The sequence below is a fragment of the Amblyomma americanum genome, chromosome 11 (genome assembly GCF_052857255.1).
Source record: "Amblyomma americanum isolate KBUSLIRL-KWMA chromosome 11, ASM5285725v1, whole genome shotgun sequence".
Taxonomy (NCBI): domain Eukaryota; kingdom Metazoa; phylum Arthropoda; class Arachnida; order Ixodida; family Ixodidae; genus Amblyomma; species Amblyomma americanum.
This window is the reverse complement of record NC_135507.1, coordinates 32756797-32775641: the sequence shown is the minus strand read 5'-3', so window position 1 is coordinate 32775641 and position 18845 is coordinate 32756797. Positions and strand designations below refer to the sequence as shown.

The 18845-nt window shown below is 46.8% G+C and overlaps 1 protein-coding gene across 1 annotated transcript in view; it reads right to left on the bottom strand.

Moving 5' to 3' along the window:
- bt (projectin protein bent) overlaps positions 1-10990 on the bottom strand; it is a 206807-nt gene extending 195817 nt beyond the window's left edge. Inside the window, exon 1 of the mRNA XM_077644518.1 lies at positions 10553-10990. The gene's annotated coding sequence lies outside the window, so the exon portion shown is untranslated. The remainder of the gene's footprint in view (positions 1-10552) is intronic.
- Positions 10991-18845: the final 7855 nt, after the last annotated feature.

The following is an 18845-nucleotide window of genomic DNA, read 5'->3' as shown; positions in this document are numbered from 1 at the left end:
AGCCGGGACTGCGATGGGAACGGGCCGAAATAAGCAGTCGGAATGCGCGAAACTAAGCAAGAGAAAGTCGCGCCCAAAAGAGCGATCCACCCCCTTGGAGGGAGTCCTTTTTTTCCCCTTTGGTTTGGACGGACAAAGACGCCGCTCTCAGAGTCGACGCGGTACAACAGAGCGGGCCCCAGACGCACGCCCACACACGGAGAGAAGTGGCGTCTCGTATCAGGGTTGCCAAGCGTCGGGTGCCGGCAGCGAGGAAGATAGCTGGAGTCTCGTCGTTATATAGGCACCCTTTTAGCCTGTAGATAGGAATCGGGCCGGGCATCTGCATTTCGATGCAAGAGAAATGCACAGGCGCCCACGGGCTCAGGTTCCGATGCAGGCTTTTTTATACGCGTCGTTCATTTGTTTCCGATTCTTAAAGTTCACTCCCTCCAGACTATTTCGAGAGAGTTTAGGCGCGTTTATTTTTTTATTAACGTGATAGCAGTGAAATCCTCATAGTGCTAAAATACGCCGTCGGTCACAAATGCTCTCCAAATGGCTGAAGAAAAGTGACGTCACCACACCGCAGCATTCCCATTGGCTGGAGGTAAGGGACGTCACTAGGCCGGAAGTGACATCACTTAAACATTGCATTGCACTGCCAACCGATAATTGAATCAGGTGTCCCTGTGAATTGATAGAAAAGCGGTTTTAAATATGTGGTTTGGATAAGACGCGACCGCGAAGGTGTCGGTGCCGGCATTGGCGACACTATTGCTTAGCACCAAGCAGCTTGGCAAATGTCAATTAATTTTCAAAAAACTGTTTTTATGACCATTACACGCAAGAAGCACAAACTTAAATATCCATATGCTACTAACGACATATTTCTCTCCGAAGTAACACACTACAAGTATCTAGGACTCTGGATCACTAATGATCTCACTTGGACTCAGCACCTTGAATATGTAGTAGCTAATGCTAACCGCAAATTATTCTTCTTGAGGAGGGCTTTGAGACTTTCCACCCCTTCTGTCCGTCTGCTCGCATACAAAAGTGTAATTCTGCCGATACTAGACTATGCATGTGTAATTTGGGACCCTTTCACCAAGACTAACATCACCAAGATGGAAATGGTGCAAAGAAAAGCAGTTCGCTTCATATATAATAGCTTTGGACGTACATCAGTAACCGAACTACTAATGAAAGCAAACCTGCCACCATTAACGGAAAGAAACCGTGTATCACGACTAAAATTCCTCTTTCAACTTATTAACGGTCATTATAAAACCGACCTCACGGGAATAATTAGTTTTTCATCTGGGTATTCTACAAGGCAGAGACACAGTCGCACAATAACCGCCTTTAGCACCCATAATAACTGTTTTAAGTATTCTTTCTTTCCCCGAACAGTAACTGAATGGAATCTACTAACCAATGATCAAATTTCAAAATCATCACTATCGGCATTTATTTCAGGTATTGTTTAGAAATGTGTTGTCTTTAACTGTTTATACGCTCCATGGATCTAATTTGTATTATATGCTTTGTCTGTGTTATTGTTTTCATTATGTATTTATTGTATCCCACCCTGCTAAAATCCCCAGAGGGGATTGCAGTATTGATAAATAAATAAATAAAATAAATAAATAAAACCGATATGTTTTGGACGTCGATACTAGTTTTTCACAATGTACCTTGCAAGTGGCATAAGTGTGAAATAAGCATATTAGCTATTTTTAAACGGGCATATTGCGAAAAACAGCCATATTTATGTCGAGCGCAGTGACTAGGGAACCTAAGGTTGTCAGCCAATGGCATCTACATATTACAAGTCGTGGCACTATCATATCAAATGTGATATTGCGAGCCAAACACAAGAAGCCAAAAAGAGGCTTAGAGACGAATATAACCCCTGTACATGGCATAAGCGGTTACATCAGCAAGGTAAGAACATTTGTATTTCAAAAATACATAGGGCAAAATATAAGCATCATATAGCATTTGCGTGATGCAGCGTTTTAATAATTAAGTAGGAATATTATTCCATTCTGTTTAGGAAATCTTCCAAGGTGAAGTCCCCAGGACGTTTTTTTTTTTTTAACTGAGAAATTTGTATAGATTATCTTTGCAGCCTACGCTGGTTGGGTTGTAATGAGCAATCACTCCCGCATTATAGAAGTATTATGCTGGCATCGCAATGGGCAGAACAGTAACTACAAAAAGCTAAGATAACCGTTCATACTCACCTAGATGGTCCTTTATGCAACACAAGGATTATGTATAGCGTTAAGCATTTGGATAACCAGAAATAATCGAAGCATTTGAGAACCATATTTAGTCTGGTAACGAGGTGAGTATCAGTCATCATTAGCTCGTGTAAGGTAAGGTTTTTTTGTTTTGTTTTTTTTGTGGGGGGTTAAGGAGGGGGGTTCAAGTTGGACATATTGTTGAAAAGGGGTTCTTGTTATTTCGCTTGGTTTTCAACAATAAATTAATAACGTGCTGTAGAGCTCATTTTCTCAGCTTATTCGTAATGAAATAAGAAGGGGCGATGCACGGGAATAGTATGAAACGTTGGCAATGATGCAAATTCTATTCCTTTTTTGTAGGTTTTCATCCTTATATTTGTGAATGTTGTTGTGCACCATACCATGTGACAATACGTAGGATTGAAATACAGTAACGAATAATATAATACAGACTACCTTCAGCTTCTGTGGCAAAAGGCAGCGCGCACCCCGGTTATAATGCCTCCACCTTTGAAAGCTTAGTGCTGTGGTTTTTCATATGATTATCCCAGATCATGCTCTCATGAAATAAAACACCGCGAATCTTCAATGAGGAAACAATTTATATTGTTACCCAAAAAGCATATCGCGGAAACTACAGAGGTCCTCTGCAGTTACCGTGCTATGCTTTTTGTGTAGCGATGAACCAACACGCCCAAACATATTCCCTCCTGAAATTCATAATGTATTGGAGCCGAGCGTTTGTCAATGTCAATAGTTTTGTTTTCCGGAGGAATACATTCATTCATTATGGCATTCATTTTCAAAGAGGATGACGTGCTCTAAGTGAGCAGCTGATCTAGCATTTTGTTAGCCCTTTGTTCCAGTTCGTGTAGTCGCTGCAAATAAAACAAAATATCTCATTCGCGCAAACAATTATGTGGCATTTTTTACGTTAATTACATCATTAATGTACAGGTTAAAGGTCTTAGGATACACCCATGCGGGACACCTACGCAAATAAGTCTTAGGTTTGATGTATACCTGTTTATGGCTACCTGTAGCTGACGACGCTGAAGATATGTTCGAAGTAGCTTCGAGAAAATTCCGCGCGAACCGTAATGTTCAGGTTTAATAATAATAATTGGCTTTTTGGGGGAAAGAAAATGACACAGTATCCGTCTCATATATCGTTGGACACCTGAGCCGTGCGGTAAGAGAAGGGATAAAAGAAAGAGTGAAAGAAGAAAGGAAGAAAGAGGTGCCGTAGTGGAAGGCTCCGGAATAATTTCTACCACCTGGGGACCTTTAACGTGCACTGACATCGCACAGCACACGGGCGCCTTAGCGTTCTGCCTCCATAAAAACGCAGCAGCCGCGGTCGGGTTCGAACCCGGGAACTCCGGATCAGTAGCCGAGCGCCCTAACCACTGAGCCACCGCAGCGGGTATAAAGTAGTGTTTCGTGATTTAACTGGTCAGAGGCTTTTGAACAATCAGCAAAGACACCAAGTGTACATAAGTGTTTTCGAATGGTTCATGGTTTATGGGGTCATAATGTCCCAAAGTGATTCAGGCTACGAGAGACGCCGTAGTGAAGGGTTCCGGAGTAATTTCGACCACCTGGGGTTCTTTAACGTGCACTGAAATCGCACAGTACACGGGCCTCTAGAATTTCGCCTCCATCGAAATTATCTCTCCTCTGTAAAAGCAAGGGCAAACTTCAATAGGGAGAAGTCGGGAACGTTCAGCCCGTTGATCAACGTTAAGACAACGGGAATTGTATTAGTCAGAACAAGTACAAAGACAAAACGGTGGTCAACAGACGCCAGACTTTCTTTCCTCCCTTTGGTCAAGTCTCCACTTCGAAGCAGCAGTTCCTCTTATGAACGTGTAAAAGTAAGTGAAATTTTCATCTGTTCACCTTAAAGAATTCAAGTTGATCGAAATTCACTCGGAGCCCTCTAGTCCGACGTATACCCCCACAGCCAATAGCGTCCGACCATTAACATTCCAGTTTACCTCTGGCAAAGCCTGAGAATTTATGAAGAAAACTACACGACCATAAGGGACGTAGCTGAAAAGTGAACGTCCAAACAATGAGCTAAAAGCGCTGTGACCCTAAACGTTGGCTGATAGATCACTTCCGGTGCAGTCGAAGCACTTGTAACAGACCTTTGCTCAGTACAAAACCCTGCCAAAGTGTTCCGCAAGAAACGTCAAGCGACTTTCAGCTGCAGAAAATAGACTGCCGGTCTAAAAAAGTCTCAGCGCGTCTATTGAGAAACTTGGGCTCAGGATGTGAGCGCACAGTCGGCTGAAAAGCGATGGCAGAAACTTCCGTGACTGTAAATGGATATCCGTACACTGTTCATACATGCATATATAGATGAACCGCAACAGGTACCCACCCTGCAAGCAGAGCACCTTGTGCACACACCTTACAAAGTTCACGTAAGAGAACACTGTGGTCTTGACTTATCCTGTTACTCTTTAAGACGAAGTTATTTGCACTGCTACTGCAAGAGTTTTGAAAAGCTCAATCCTTGCTGTAAAGTTAGCCTCGCATTCCATGCCAGAACAAATGTTCATCTCTCTCACCAAGAAATTTCTCAAGTTAAAAAAAAAGGTGCATCGTCAAGGAAGAAACATCGAATAGTACCCACGAAAGAAAGCTTGCAAGCTAATCCTTGCTGCGCCTGTATTACCTTAGTTCATTTCGTGCAGTAGGATTTATTCCTTTGGGCAGTACACTCTACATACTCTTAAAAGAAAGGAGTAAAAATGGAGTGAACTGTCCTTTAGCGCACTCGCTTTCTAAAAGGGAGTGGGTAGGAAGACAGCTTACTCCCTTTAACTCCCATAAAGGCGTATTTGAGTTAAGAGTGTAGGTACTTCTCTTCGTACTTCTGTTAACGCCCTAACAAAAATGTCTTTAGACAGTCTGTAGACTGTCGATAGACTTCTGTCTATAATGTCCATAAACTCTCTACAGACAAACCCTAGAGAACAGTCTGTAGGCAATAGAAACCGTATAGACAATCTATGGACAACCTATAGATTCATGGCCTTGCACTTTTAGTAGACTTTTGTCTATAGACAGTCTATATGCTGTGAATAGACAAAAAAATATTTACAGGAAGGCAATAGAGTCTAAGGGAAGTCTATAGACTGTCTATAGACCATTTTTGTAAGGGCGGAGCTCCCACAGAGGCTCACGTATTCTTCGAAGCTGTCGTCTACGCTTGTAACCAGATAGGTGGGACGTTCAGCGTGCCCACAGATGCGCAGGCGCAGCTTCCGTGCACAAAAAAAGGGCAGGATTCTGAAGAGCAAGCGGACATTGTGAGAGCGGAAGGAGAGAGACCGAACACCGGAAGATCGTACAGCGAAAATCCGGAGAACGGAGACCGGAGAACGGAGACCGGAGAACGGGAGATCGGACAGCGAGTGACCGGGCATCAGGAAGGTCAAAAATTGGAGGGGACACTTAAGCCTTAAGAATATGACACGATAGCGTTAATGAGTTAACGCCCTTATATGCGGAATTAGTCATTGTTAACTTTACATTCATACGTTCCTGGGAGTCCTTACATCACCCTTACAGAAATGGTCTATAGACTTATTAGCGACTCTATTGCCTTCCTATAGATATTTGTTTTCGTCTATTCATAGTCTATAGGCTGTATATAGAAAAAAAAGTCTACTAAAAGTGTATGGACATAAATCTATAGATAGTCTATAGACTGTCTATAGGATTTGTATTGCCTACAGACTGTTCTCTAGGGTTTGTCTATAAAGAGTCTATACACTTTATAGACAGAGGTCTATGAAGAGTCTATAGACTGTCTAAAGAAATTTTTGTAAGGGCAGTCCTTCCGCAATGATGCAGCAGTTAAGGAATGTGCCACTGCCCTGCGATGGCAGGTGCTGCCCCCGGTAGGACTTGTGCAACCCGAGTTGCTCTTTCCGAGCAACCTCACGCGATCAACCACTAATTTAACACCTACCACGGTGGTCAGTTTGCTCACAGTCAGGTAAGTAGGTTGTGAAGGCTTCACAAGGTCAGGTGACCTGGGTGGTCCAGCTAGGTTGCTTCTACGGCGGTGTCCGCCACCCTATTTATCGCTCACAACGCCTAACAACGCCGAATTGAAATGAATTGAATTGGCTGTTGTGGAAAGGACATGGCGCAGTATCTGTCTCACATATCGGCCGACACCTGAACCACGCCTTAACGGAAGGGATAAAGGAAGGACTGAGAGAAGAAAGGAAGAAACAGTTGCCGTAGTGGAGAGCTCCGGAACAGTTTCGACCACCTGGGGATCTCTAACGTGCACCGACATCGCACAGCACACGGCCGCCTGTGCGTTTCGCCTCCATCGAAGCGGGGCCGATGCCGAATTTTCTGGGTAATGAGGCCGTTAACCGCAAGATGCACTTCGCGCGTTAAAAAACGTAGTAATCCAAACCGCGAGATGACAAAGTCTGCAACGCAACTACATTGCACTTATGCGTATATCTCATACAGCAAAGCGTCAAGACGCCGCAGAGCGCCTCAAATACAAAAAAAAACACGTGTCACCGCGTTTGCCTGGTATCAACACTGTCTCAACCTCACTCTGGCTCGTGCCGCGCTGGTGCTACCGGTAGAAAATAGCCGCCTGTTGTACTTAAAAAAAGCCCACGACGCTGCAGGTGGAGACGGCGATGCCAGACACCAAAGCGGCGGTTCGCAGTCGAGCGATAAGACGACGGTGTGCTCTCCCGATTGTGCGGCCGCGGGTACTCCCACCGGCCGCGTGATGAATGGCTAGCGATAGGCGACGCAGACACGGGGGTTGTTCAACCGGCGGCCGCGCGCGCGCTCTCTACAGATCGCGCCGGCCGCGGAGAACGGGGGTGTATATTTAGACGAGCCGGAATCCCGGCGTCGCTGGGAGCGGCCGCAACTAATCCGGGGCCGTTCTTACGCTTTCCCCTTTCCTGCCGTACCCTCCTGCACCTGTCCCTGCTCCCGAGAGGCGGCAACTGGGATCCCATCGGCAAGTACAACGCAATAATGCAGGTAACTCATCTAAATCTCTGCATAGCACGTTTGTTAAAGGCCACGGTAATGTCAACACTTTTAAAGGGACACCGTTAAAGGGTCCGTTCACCAAAATATGGTGTCGGCATTGTGAGAATGTGGGCATACTACCCGACTCCCTCAAGACGCTATTGTGGCCGCAGGGCAGTGCGCGCACTCGTGAGCGAACCTTGGCGAGCCTCTGTGCATTCCTCGAACACATGGGCTTGACGTCCCGTCTGTTCACCGCCAGGTAGTTACACGCAGTGACCGAAGGCTCCGCGAGTTCTACCTTGAACGTTTAATAACTGGACGCCCCACTCCAGTTGTAGTCAACACAGTGCTGTGCGTGTGTTTTTATTCCTCCAACATGAACTAATCACGCGCACAACCTGGACACATTTCTTATTGTGTAAATAGTTTGTACATATTACTTCTCCCCCTATCCTCTATTCCTGTCCCCTCACCTCTTTCATTTCATTTCTCCATTCTGCCTGCTGTCCTTTATTTCCGCTGCCCCAGCTCAGGTGCTTCAGTATCGATGGCAGATGCCGGGGCTAGCAAAAATCTTTTCCTTTTTTTTACTATTATTTTATTATAAAAAACCACTACCTCCAACTTGTGAGCGAAAAATTGCTAGTATAACTCTGGCGGGTGGTGACCGCACCGCAACGTAGGAGACAGGTGGGTCACCTAAGTCAAGTGACCTTGCGGCGTCAAACGGCTTGTACGCAAGCAGAGAAAGAAATTAAGTCCAACTGGAGACGTGCATTGAACAGTCTCTAAAAGGCGTGTTCTGTTCGGAAGTCATGGCTGCTACGCTTTTTAGAGTCGATGAATTATTTTTCCTATTACTCTGCAGACGAGTCAATCGTAAACAGAAGCGGTAATAAACATATTTAAGGTTCCCACAGCTGCCACCTGCTAATGGCACCAAAATTTGAAACGCACTTGGCAGCACACCACATGGCCACCACGAAAGGCAGCATGAAATCCTCCCCTACAGTTTTATGCTTTTTTTTTCGTTATATTAAAAAACTATATTGCAATGCCTGAAACGTATTTTGATTGTGATCATGATCAAGTTTATTAATTATCTAACTATAAAGGTAATTATAATTTCTTGCTTTTATTTCGCCCTCCATTCTTTCCTACTGATTTGCTACTTATCTACACCCAAATATTTGCTAGATTTAGTGAGTGGCTTCTATAACGCATATACTACAGTCGAACCTCGTCATAACGAAACTGTTTATAACGAAAGAATGGATATTATGAAGGAATGACTACTTCTCTTGTAAACTCGGTCAGCACGGGCTATAACGAAGCTACGGTTATAACGAAGTAATCGCCAGACTCCTTCAACTTCGTTACAACGAGGTTCAACTCTATATGATAAACTTGCGATATACTACAGGCAACCTAATCCATATTTCCTTGCAATCGGCAGTGATGACAGACTGGTGGTGGCATGGATGGGAGCTGAAACACAGGCCATTCTTCAGTTTAAAGCCTTGATTATTCGAACTGGTGTATCTATTTTTTTTCTATATATCTAAATCTTAACATGAGAGTGAGCTTACAATTCGGTTGGTTACAGAGAATTAACGAATAAAAAGTCAGTGTTATGAGCGTGTATGTGACCTCTCCCATTGAAAGCAAAGCTAGAATTTGTACCAGACATTTGAATATTGACTAAACTATCCGAATTTAGGACTTTAACCAGAGCATTTTTCTCTGCCATATATTTTTACCGTTTTTTTTTTACTCTTTAAGCTCTAACTATTCCAGTTAGGGCAAGTTCAAGAGTACATTTCTGATTGATTCTCTTGTTTTATTTAGTCTTCTCAAGTCACTGAAGCCTTTCATTACGCGCAAATGGCAAGATAACACATTTCTATGTTAATGTATCGTTAATCGCGATTAGTTTCTAACTCACCCGAGTTGACGCCAATTTTAAAGCTAGGCAATTTCACTAGTAGCCGTCTTTTTAACAGCTACGACCTTGAAATATTACTTCCATCTCCGTCACGAATTCTATTTAAGTCATCAAGGGAAAGATGAATTATTGTTCTAGCCTTAATATCTATTATCGCGCACTGATCATCGTCATAAAACAGCTGCTGATTCTCGACAAGCGAATTTTTATTTTATTCAGGAAACGATGAATAGAATTACCCTCCAACGCCCAGCGCAAGCCTTACAGATACTGCTGTTTTGGCCTGGCATCAAAGAATATTGTAACTAACCAGTTGTAGCTATTTTCATTTGCATATTTCTTTGTTTTTTTATTTTACTTTTTCAGCCAGTCTCTCCTAAGATGCCTTCTTGGACCGTAGGTGCTGAAATAAACAGTTCTGCTTGCTTTCATTCTCGTCAAAAAAAAACACCGGAAAGTTTCTGCCAACATTCCTAATTTTCTTTCGCGAAACTCTTTTTTAATTTTGACGACCGCTCCTAAGCGACAGCCGGCTTCAGATAACCACAGAAAGAAAACTGTTTCCTACTCGCTAAGCCCTAAAGTGCAGAGGCAGCCGGGCTCCTAAAATAATTCTGGCCACCGCGAGCCGCCCTAGCTTGGTTTGCGAACCTAACTATAGAGGTTTGCCCGCTGGAAACGGCGGCGGCCGGAGTTTTGCAAGGAAGCGCCCCTCGAAGAGGCTCTGCGCACGGCGCTTCACATTTTTGCACGCGCAACTCGATCGAGGTGCCGTCGGCAGCCAGCAAAAAACACGTGGGCGCCGCCATGTTGGCTGCTGACGTCGATGAACAAACGCAGTTTCGGTTCAGGTTGTACGTAATGAGACATCCGAAATTTCAAGGAAATTAAAAAGAAACTAGTTTGAGCAAGCAACAGTCCTGTACGGGATTTCGTAAATGGGTGAGAGTTTTGGATGTTATTTAGCGACCATGACCGAATCGCCGGCAGCATGCTGTCTGGGGGCAGCCATCTTTGACAGCGGTTCTCATCGCGCTTACTGAAACTGAGTTGAGCTGATCTACGAACTTCGTAAGAATTAAACGGTTTCGAAAAATAAAAATAAAATGAAACACGCAACTCTGGAACGCTGCGTCGAGTACGAATGCTATATAGCGTGCTATTCTGGCGCACTGCGGACATCCGCCCACCACATGGGAGCCGCCATACTATAAGCACACCACCCGAAACCCGGGAAGTGGACCATCATCAACAGCAACATCAAACAGTTGCGCAAGTCGAGTGAAAGAGGGAAGGAGGGGGGGGGGGAAGGAGGCGGTCAAACGGCACTCACCTCTATTCGATAAAACTCGTCGTCTTGTGGCGTCGAGCTGCAGTCGATTCGGACGCTCACGTGCTCGCTTCTGTCTACTCGGATCGGATCGGTGCCGTCGGCGGGGGGTAGGCTCGGGGGGTCGACTCGGGACAACGCAACGCAACCACAACACACGCACTCCACACACAAAAGAGAAGGGGGTGATGGGAAACCAAAGCGGCGTTATTCCCTTCCTGAGCACACGCCGCAAGCTAGGAAAAAAAAGGAGTTTAACGCGCGGGTGCTACTATAACCCCCGCACGCGCGCACGAAACGGCGGTGCCCGCGTCTCGAAGGGACAGCACCTCTTTCCCGTCTTCTTTTCCGGGCCCTTTCCCTCTTCCCCTCGCCCACAGCGCTCGCCCACGCCGGAACGCCAGACGACAGCGTGCGTCCACGTGTGGAAGCAAAAAAGCCTAACCAAAGAGACGGCGGCAGCAGCTCGCCGAAAGAGCGGCTAAAGGCGAGGAGGTGCAAGTTTTCTCGTGTGGGGAGGAGCGGGTGCAAGGGGAGGAGGGTACCTGGAGTAGAACGAAGAGAGGAGCAGGGGTTTGTACCCGGCATGCAGAACTGTCAAGCCGAGGAGAAACGACTCCAAAAGCCGGCCCCACGGCGACTACGCGCCCGCCGCGCCCCCTCCGAGGCGCGCGTTATCTAATTTTAAGCGCGCGCCACTCGGAAGCGGGATGCGCGGGTGTTTCGAGCCCGCGCGCTAAATGATGTGGGGAGGGTGCTGAAGACGCTGGTGGCTTGGGCAGGCCTGTAGAATCCAGCGAGGAGTCGCTGACTGTGTTGTTAGCGGAGAAAATAAACTTGGGTCTTCAAAGTTTACTATCCAGAACCACCAATTGCAAGAAACTAAAGCAAAAAAAGAGGAGCATAATGGCGCCGTCACTGTTCGCTACCGAAAGGCGCTCATGTTATTCATCCATGCTTCAAGTAAACCTTCTCCCCGAGCAGAAATCCACCGAAATCCCCCCTTTTGTAGCATCAAAGAGAGAAACAAGTTCACAAGTTAGGAGGCACCAACAGGAAGGAATTCAAGATTTTAATAGAAATCGTGGATTCCAGCCGTGACGCGCTTGGGCGTTAGCGGCTTATTTGCGTAGGTTGCACGCGCAGTCGCAGGCGAGCGGGCAAGTTATGAGGAACCAAAATGGCCTCTTCCGCGAGGCGTGCCGCACCCTGCGAACCGGCCTGCTCGACAGCAACTCTCTCGCAAGAAGAGGCCCCGGTGGGTGCGCGCGCGCGTGTGTACCGGGCTTGTCCGCGGTGCAGACGCGTCTTCGGTTCGGGCAGGTCTGCGCGTGCACGCAGTCAGGAAGCGCTTGCTCGCCGCTCGAAATACGACTTCGGAAATAACCGCGCGCTCGGCCGCCCCGCCAGCAGCAGCAGAAGCAGCAACAACAGACGAGAAGCGAACGAAAACAGACGCCGCCACTCCCCCCCCCCCCCCCCCCCGCTCCCACTTTTTGAGGAGGAGGAGAGAGAGGGGATAGGAACCCTGGGGGTGAAGGAGGCGGGGGAGAGGGCGTTGAAGAAGGGAGCGTGCCCGGTAACTCTATCCCGGGCAGAAGGAAGGCGCGGGCAAGGGTTTCGCTGCCAGCCAAGAACCTAGGCTCGCCTTATAAGACGGCGCCCGCTTCCCTCCCTCTCGCGTCAGAGACCGGCGGCAGCGGTGGTTAGCAGGGTTTCTGGGACCCCGCTCCGGATTTTCTAGCAAAAAAAAAAAGAGGAAAAGAGAAAAAATTAAGCAAAAACCCTTCCACTTTGCACGGTTTTTTTGTACGGGATACCCGGAGAAGCCGAAAAAAAGAACTCGTAAACTCGAACGCAGCAGGCAAGTGACCCAGAACTGGCTCAGGATCGGCTCTTGTCTCCCCTCCCCCCCCCCCCTCGTCTTTCGGCCCACTTTTACTCAGTTCGGGTCGCGGTCGTTGAGGAAAAAGAAATCATTAAAGCGCAAAAGAAGGTTCTCGAACGATTGCCCAATGGACCCCGGTGGCCTCAGTGTTTCAGTCTGGGACGGAACTCGCACTCTCCCACGGAACACCCTCGTTAAGTCTTTCTCTCTCTCTCTCTTTCAACCGTTGGCTTCGCTGTTCCTTGTTTCTTTCCCGGCCTTTGCTGGTCACAGGCGCGAATATCGTGCGAGTGCGCAGGAAATGGCCCTCTGTTTGCGGCTGCCGTGGCTCGCGTTCAAATTCGAAATAGCGGCTGCGGTCCAGCGCGTTCGGATGGCATCCCTTGCGTTGCGTAATAACGACATCGAATACTGCCCGCTTCGGAACATGTTTCTGCAGCGATAGACTCTTCTTTCAATTTTCGTTTTGGTTTCAAACATAAGCAATGTACGCACGGCCCACAGTGCCCTGCACTGTACTGATGCTAGCAACGATGAAGCGGCTTATACTGCTCATAATGAGAAACCATTAGTGCCGCTACTTTCAGTTAACACAGGTTCATGATGCAACAAAATGTTATTCGAATACTACAAGTAAGCAACACGACTGAATTCCTTGAAGATACAGCGGGGCTACTCTTTTTTTATAACACATATGCCAAAATACAATACAGTTTTGTGCCGGCAAGGCTAATGCAGTCTACACGTATACCTTACCGAAGTCCCAACTACTTCGCAGTCGTAATGAAAGCTAATTTTAGCCGGAGAGCAACAGGCAAGCTTTATTCGCATCTTTTGGCTCACACTCAACGTCGAATAAGTTATTCTTTCTCTCAAAGTGAGGTCCGCATTAAGGTGGCTTTAGTTACGAGTGCTCAAGGTCGCTCTTACAGGGTCACGAAACAACTCTATTTCAAGGCCCGGAGAGTTTAATGTGTTCGTGTTTGTCGAGAGAAAAAGAGCAACAGCTGAGTTGAAGTACCAGGGAGAAAAACCAGTAACCGTACACGATCTCCTGACTACTTGTAAGGTCGGCTTTGTTGCAGTACTAAGCTGTCAAAATGAAAGCTAGCTTTGACAAACGCCACATTATATGCGCCCACCTGTCACGTCGTCTCAACGTCACATGTTTATTTTCATCGTAGGCCTACTGATACTACCTACAAGCTTCATAGCTTGTAAAGCTGGCTTTTGTACAATGCAGCACTGCGAAAATGAACGCTAGCTTTGACTAACTCTGCATTATAAGCGCCCATACCCCTGCACGTCTTTTCGACATCAGGACGTGTTTATTTCCATCGTAGGTCTTCTAATTCTACATACAAGCCTGATAGATTGTAAAGCTGGCTTTGTTACAGCACTGCGCTGCGAAAATGAAAGCGAGCTTTGACGAGCGCTACTACATAAGTGCACCATTCATGCAAGTTAATTTAGCAACGATAACAAAATTTGAAACAAATTTATGGCAATTCATTCAATATAATATTTTTATATTTTGTGCATGCTGTGCAACTCTACAGTGATCGATTATTTACTTTTCGCATTAAGCTAATGAGCATCAGTGATCGCGGCTCACGCATGTTTGAAACAAAGCAATATGAAAATGAGTTACTGTCACAAATGCATTCTTTAGGTCTCAAGGGGCCGATAATTCCCAAGATGTATTACGTTTTACAATTAATATCCGTTTGACATTCACTTCAAGGAGTTTTCACCTTTCTGAAGGCTGCAACCTTTGCATTCATTTGATGTTCATCTTACATAGAACCCGCAACACAGAAAAACTAGATTTATACGGAAACTGCACCTGTATGTCCGCAAAGCGACAGTTGTTTCTTTTTATAAGGAGGGAGAGGGAAGATTACTTCGAATTTGAAAGAAAGTAGCTGATTTGAGACAATTATTTAGTTTTGCGGATGTGTCATTTGAAAAGCGCATTTCTGAAAACACTGCAATTATCTTTCCCACGCTTAGTTATCATCTCTTTTACGATTCAGACCGTATGGCAGTTCTGCAAATAGGCATGCTAAGCTTGGCAACAGGCCGCTTTACCTCGTGTGTCCTTTCATTTTATTTTTCTTGTGTTTCAGCAAAGCTGCCAGATATATTTATACTCAAATAACAATCATCATGTTTTCTAGCTTTCATACACTGACCTTTCCATGGAGGCATCCTGAACTAAAATCTGACGTCCCTACATCCACTTTGCATTACAGTGTCATTCGCTGCTAGGCAGAATGTCAAAACGCAGAAGAATAAAAACCCTGATATATTGCAAAGTGTCTAGCAAGCAGCGCCATGTTCCCACAAGTTCCATCAGTATACTCATTTCTCTGAAGACACCATCTACCTAACGCGAGCGTAAAATCAATTTATTTACAATACTGATGACCATTCCACGCTATTAACGAGCAGAATATGAGCGTCACGCAGACATTACGCAAAAATCAAGTCCGTCCTTTGATGCAAAGTTTCGGGTGATTTGCATCTTTTGAACGGATGATAACCGAGTCTGCTCTAGTCGTAATTTTTTCCACTGAGGCAAGAAAATGTCCCTACATAAACCCTTAATCACCGAGCCCGAGTGGCACGACGGTTATCAAAAAATTTTCCGCGCTGGAAAGTAAAGGCAGGGACATTGTCTGTCGATGTATTAATTTGTTCAGAGTTCTCACAAATCCTAAAAAAAATGTTTTTACTTTTTTGTTTGTTTGGAGCCGAGTTACGAATAAGGGGACGTGGCTAGACGGAGGGATTCGTTGGAGACGTCTCTGCGTGACACGCGGCCGAGCAGCGGGCCAAGCGTCTGCGGCCGGGCGCGGTTCAGGCTGTCGCCAAAGAGCGGCGGCTGTGGCCAGGCAGGTAGTGCCGTGCCCCGCGCTCCCGAAAATAGAGACCGCGCTGGCTCCTATCCCCCCCAGTAAAAAGATAGCCGATGACATCAGCACAGTGCTCTCAGGGGGCCCCCATTTCTGGACCATGCCGCCGGCGCGCGCTCGCCTCTTCTGAGACGCCCCAAAGGGCACCACCGCGGTGCTCGAAGGGGCGTTGCAAGTGTCGTTTACCCGCGTGGCCGCTCAGCGGACCACTAGCGGCCTCTGGCGATAGTGAGCGCGTGCGCCGACAGGTGGCGCAAGTGGCGTGAAGGGCCACACCCTCTCCCGTGGCACTGTGCCACGAGTCCTTCGATCATAGATGCACCGAAACCAACCCAATGGCTCGTGAGAAAACACCCACAGTTGAGCGGAATGTCAGTTCCGCTCCACATTTGAGGGTTTTTTTTTTGTCTCAGTCTATGTATACCAATCGTTCCCGCTTTGAGATGTCGATCAATTCGGTCTCATCCTACCACAATCCGGGTCTCCTGTTTAGCTTACTTAACGCTGGTAATCCAGGGCGTTTTAAAACGCCCAGGAGGTGCGCTTGGGCTGTGAGAAGCAGTGTAGTGAACGACTCCAGATTTGTTTCGATAACATGGTGTTCTTCACAGTCCTCTCACAGTGCACAGTGCACGGGTGTTTTGCACTTCGCCCTCGAGGGATAGGGAAATGTGTACGCCGCGCCCGGAATTCTATCCTTCGACTTCTTGCTGATCATATGAAAGCCTTAGTCACTGAGCTACCGCGGCTGGTATCTGAACAGTTTAAGATGGCTTATAGACTGCACCGGTGGGGTTGTGGAGCTAGGTTCAAGCCCCGAGCGAGGAAGAAATTTTTGTGAATTGCGATTAGTTTACATAGCTGTATACCTTTCACTTGTAGCCATATGGCTTCACTCATCTAGATTCTGACTGTAATTAGTCCTTCAAGAAAGTAAACTTCGCGCTAAAATTCGGCCACCTCCTTTTACCTCATTTTCAAATTAGTTTCAAGCAGCAAAGAGCCCAAAGTATGGAGCTCTCGATTTTTTTAACAGATAACCTCACGGCCCGCCGGCAACCGTTAACGCTACATTTCTAAAGCAGGTTATAAGCTAAACAACGCTCAATTAGTTTGTGATAGGGGGCCGGAGAGGGTTTCTCAACTAGCGCTTCAAAGTTCCGAGAAGTATGCTGCGGTGACTCAATCGTTGTGGCGCCTGCGGGCGTTACTTTCTCACCGAGCACACCGTTCTCTTTTTGAAAGGCTCATACATGCGTTCAATTTACCTCAGTTCGGTGCAGTACAGCTGCTGCTGAGGCTTCACCGCTGGATAGGTTGTCTAGGAGGAGCGTATTCGAGCAATAGATATGAAGGCGACTCTCTCTGCGGCAAACAGAATCGCCATCACATTATGCTGCCACCGAAAACAACCGTGTCGACCTCATCGCCAACGCAAATGTTCCCAGTCAGACAAGGGGACTGCGCGTTCTTCAGACAGAGAGCTACTGAAGTACAGACCATTACATATATCACTGCCCCAACGCGCATGTCTTAGTTCACACCTTTCGCCACTAGGACAGAAACACTACCGGCGGTGTGGCGCTAATGTATACCTTTTTGAACAAATGGCCACCTCTATTATTTAATTGCAAAGAGGACATTTTTACCATTCATCCACGTTATGGGCGAGGTAGTGCCATCGAAAGGAAGGTGGGAAAGACGGAAGACTCCTTTACTGATCTCCTGGAGCGCGATAAGTTTACTTATAGCTGTTTTAATTGCGATTTTGAGAGAGCAAAAAAAGCCAAGGTAAATGGACTAAAACTGGATGCACAAAATAGCAGACGATGATGACGGTCATAACAGACGAACGGGGCAACCGAGCGCCATCAACGGCGAAAAAGCTAACAAAAGTTGGCGCACGCAGCTCCATAGGACCCCGCCAGCTGTGCGGGTCTATAGTTCAGTAGGTCTTGCTTCAAACAATCAGCTGTGATGTCACGTGATCCACATCATAGGGTGGGAGTCCGCATGTGGAAGGCGTGGGTGCCCTGGAGCTCCCGCTACTACCTCTTCGTCTCCTGAGGAGGGCGAAAAGTCAACGCATTGTTTTGCAGCGCTAGCTGTATAGGGGGTATTCGCGTGACGTCACGGGCGCCCTTTTGGAGCACACCGCGCACCGTGAGTGGTGAGGGCCGGAAATGGTCAGGTTACGTCGATCAGACATGGGCGGCAGCCGTTCGCCGCGCTCGGCGTGCGGCAAAACGGAGGTCACCGTGGTTTGAGTTCATGCCCCCTATAGAACAACACCCAGATGTGACGAAGTAAGCAAGATGCGATGGCGCTGCTGTCGCCGAGTCGTGGTAACAGCTTGGAGAAAGGAGGAGGAGGAGGAGGAGGAGGAGGAGGAGGAGGAGGAAGAAGAAGAGGAGGAGGAGGAGGAGGAGGAGGAGGAGGAGGAGGAGGAGGGGAAAGGTAATAGCTTGGAGTGCAGCCCATAGGAATGCATGTAAACTAAAGTTTTCAAAGTGTTTTTCTGATTTCGCACTCCACTTATAAGGCCGCCCATTCGTCAATAAAAGCTGAATATACTTCTCAGAACAGAATGTGCAAGTATGGAGCGTCATTTCGAATCTAAAAAATTTTTTCAAACGCCGCAATATGCGGCTGCTCGAGTTACCCCCGGTTAGGATTACCGGGGCGGGAGATCGGACCATAGAATCGGATGTAAACAAAGCTTTCTAAAATTGGTTTTCTGTTATTGCGAAAGTATTTTATGATCCATCAGTCGGAAAATCCGGCGTTCCGTCCCCGAGAAACGCACAAAAACCCACGTGACTCCATGGCATCACCGGCAGTGCCTACACCATCAGGGGAAAAAGAAAAATTAAATTTATTCTGTAGGAAGCTCCGAACCCAGGCCAGCGCGAACAAATTAGCTTCGCTGGCCACTTAATCAGAGCACTACGCCATCGCCACAGCATAACAGCCCGAGCGCTCAACTGCCAGCTCTCTCGCGCCGGGTTTGGGTATCGTCATCCTCATCAACTTCCATTCGGGCGACGCGAACAGATCAGCTTCGCTGGTCACTGCATTAGATTAGTACGCCATAGCCGCATACGAACATTCCGCGTAGATGCTTTCACATTCACAGCACGTAAGTAGTATTACGTATAATCCGTAATTTTTTCACACTGCATTCATGAAGGCAGCCATTGGTTAACCACTGGCTAGCACTATTAGAAAGAGTACGAAAAAATATGCGACATCATTTCGCATCTGGCACCTTGTAAAACGTCACGATAAATGTGTTCCTCAAACATTTATGTTCCTCAAAAACCAGCCATGTGATAGCTATAGTAGGATACAACTTGAAAACGTATGCCTATTGTATGTGACACCCCTACAAACGTTTATGCGCTCGGCTAGCTGCCTGATTCTCCGAATCGCGCGAGTGTCTCATTTAGTCAGACATGCCCCCGCATACGCTACATTTCCTGGAAAATAC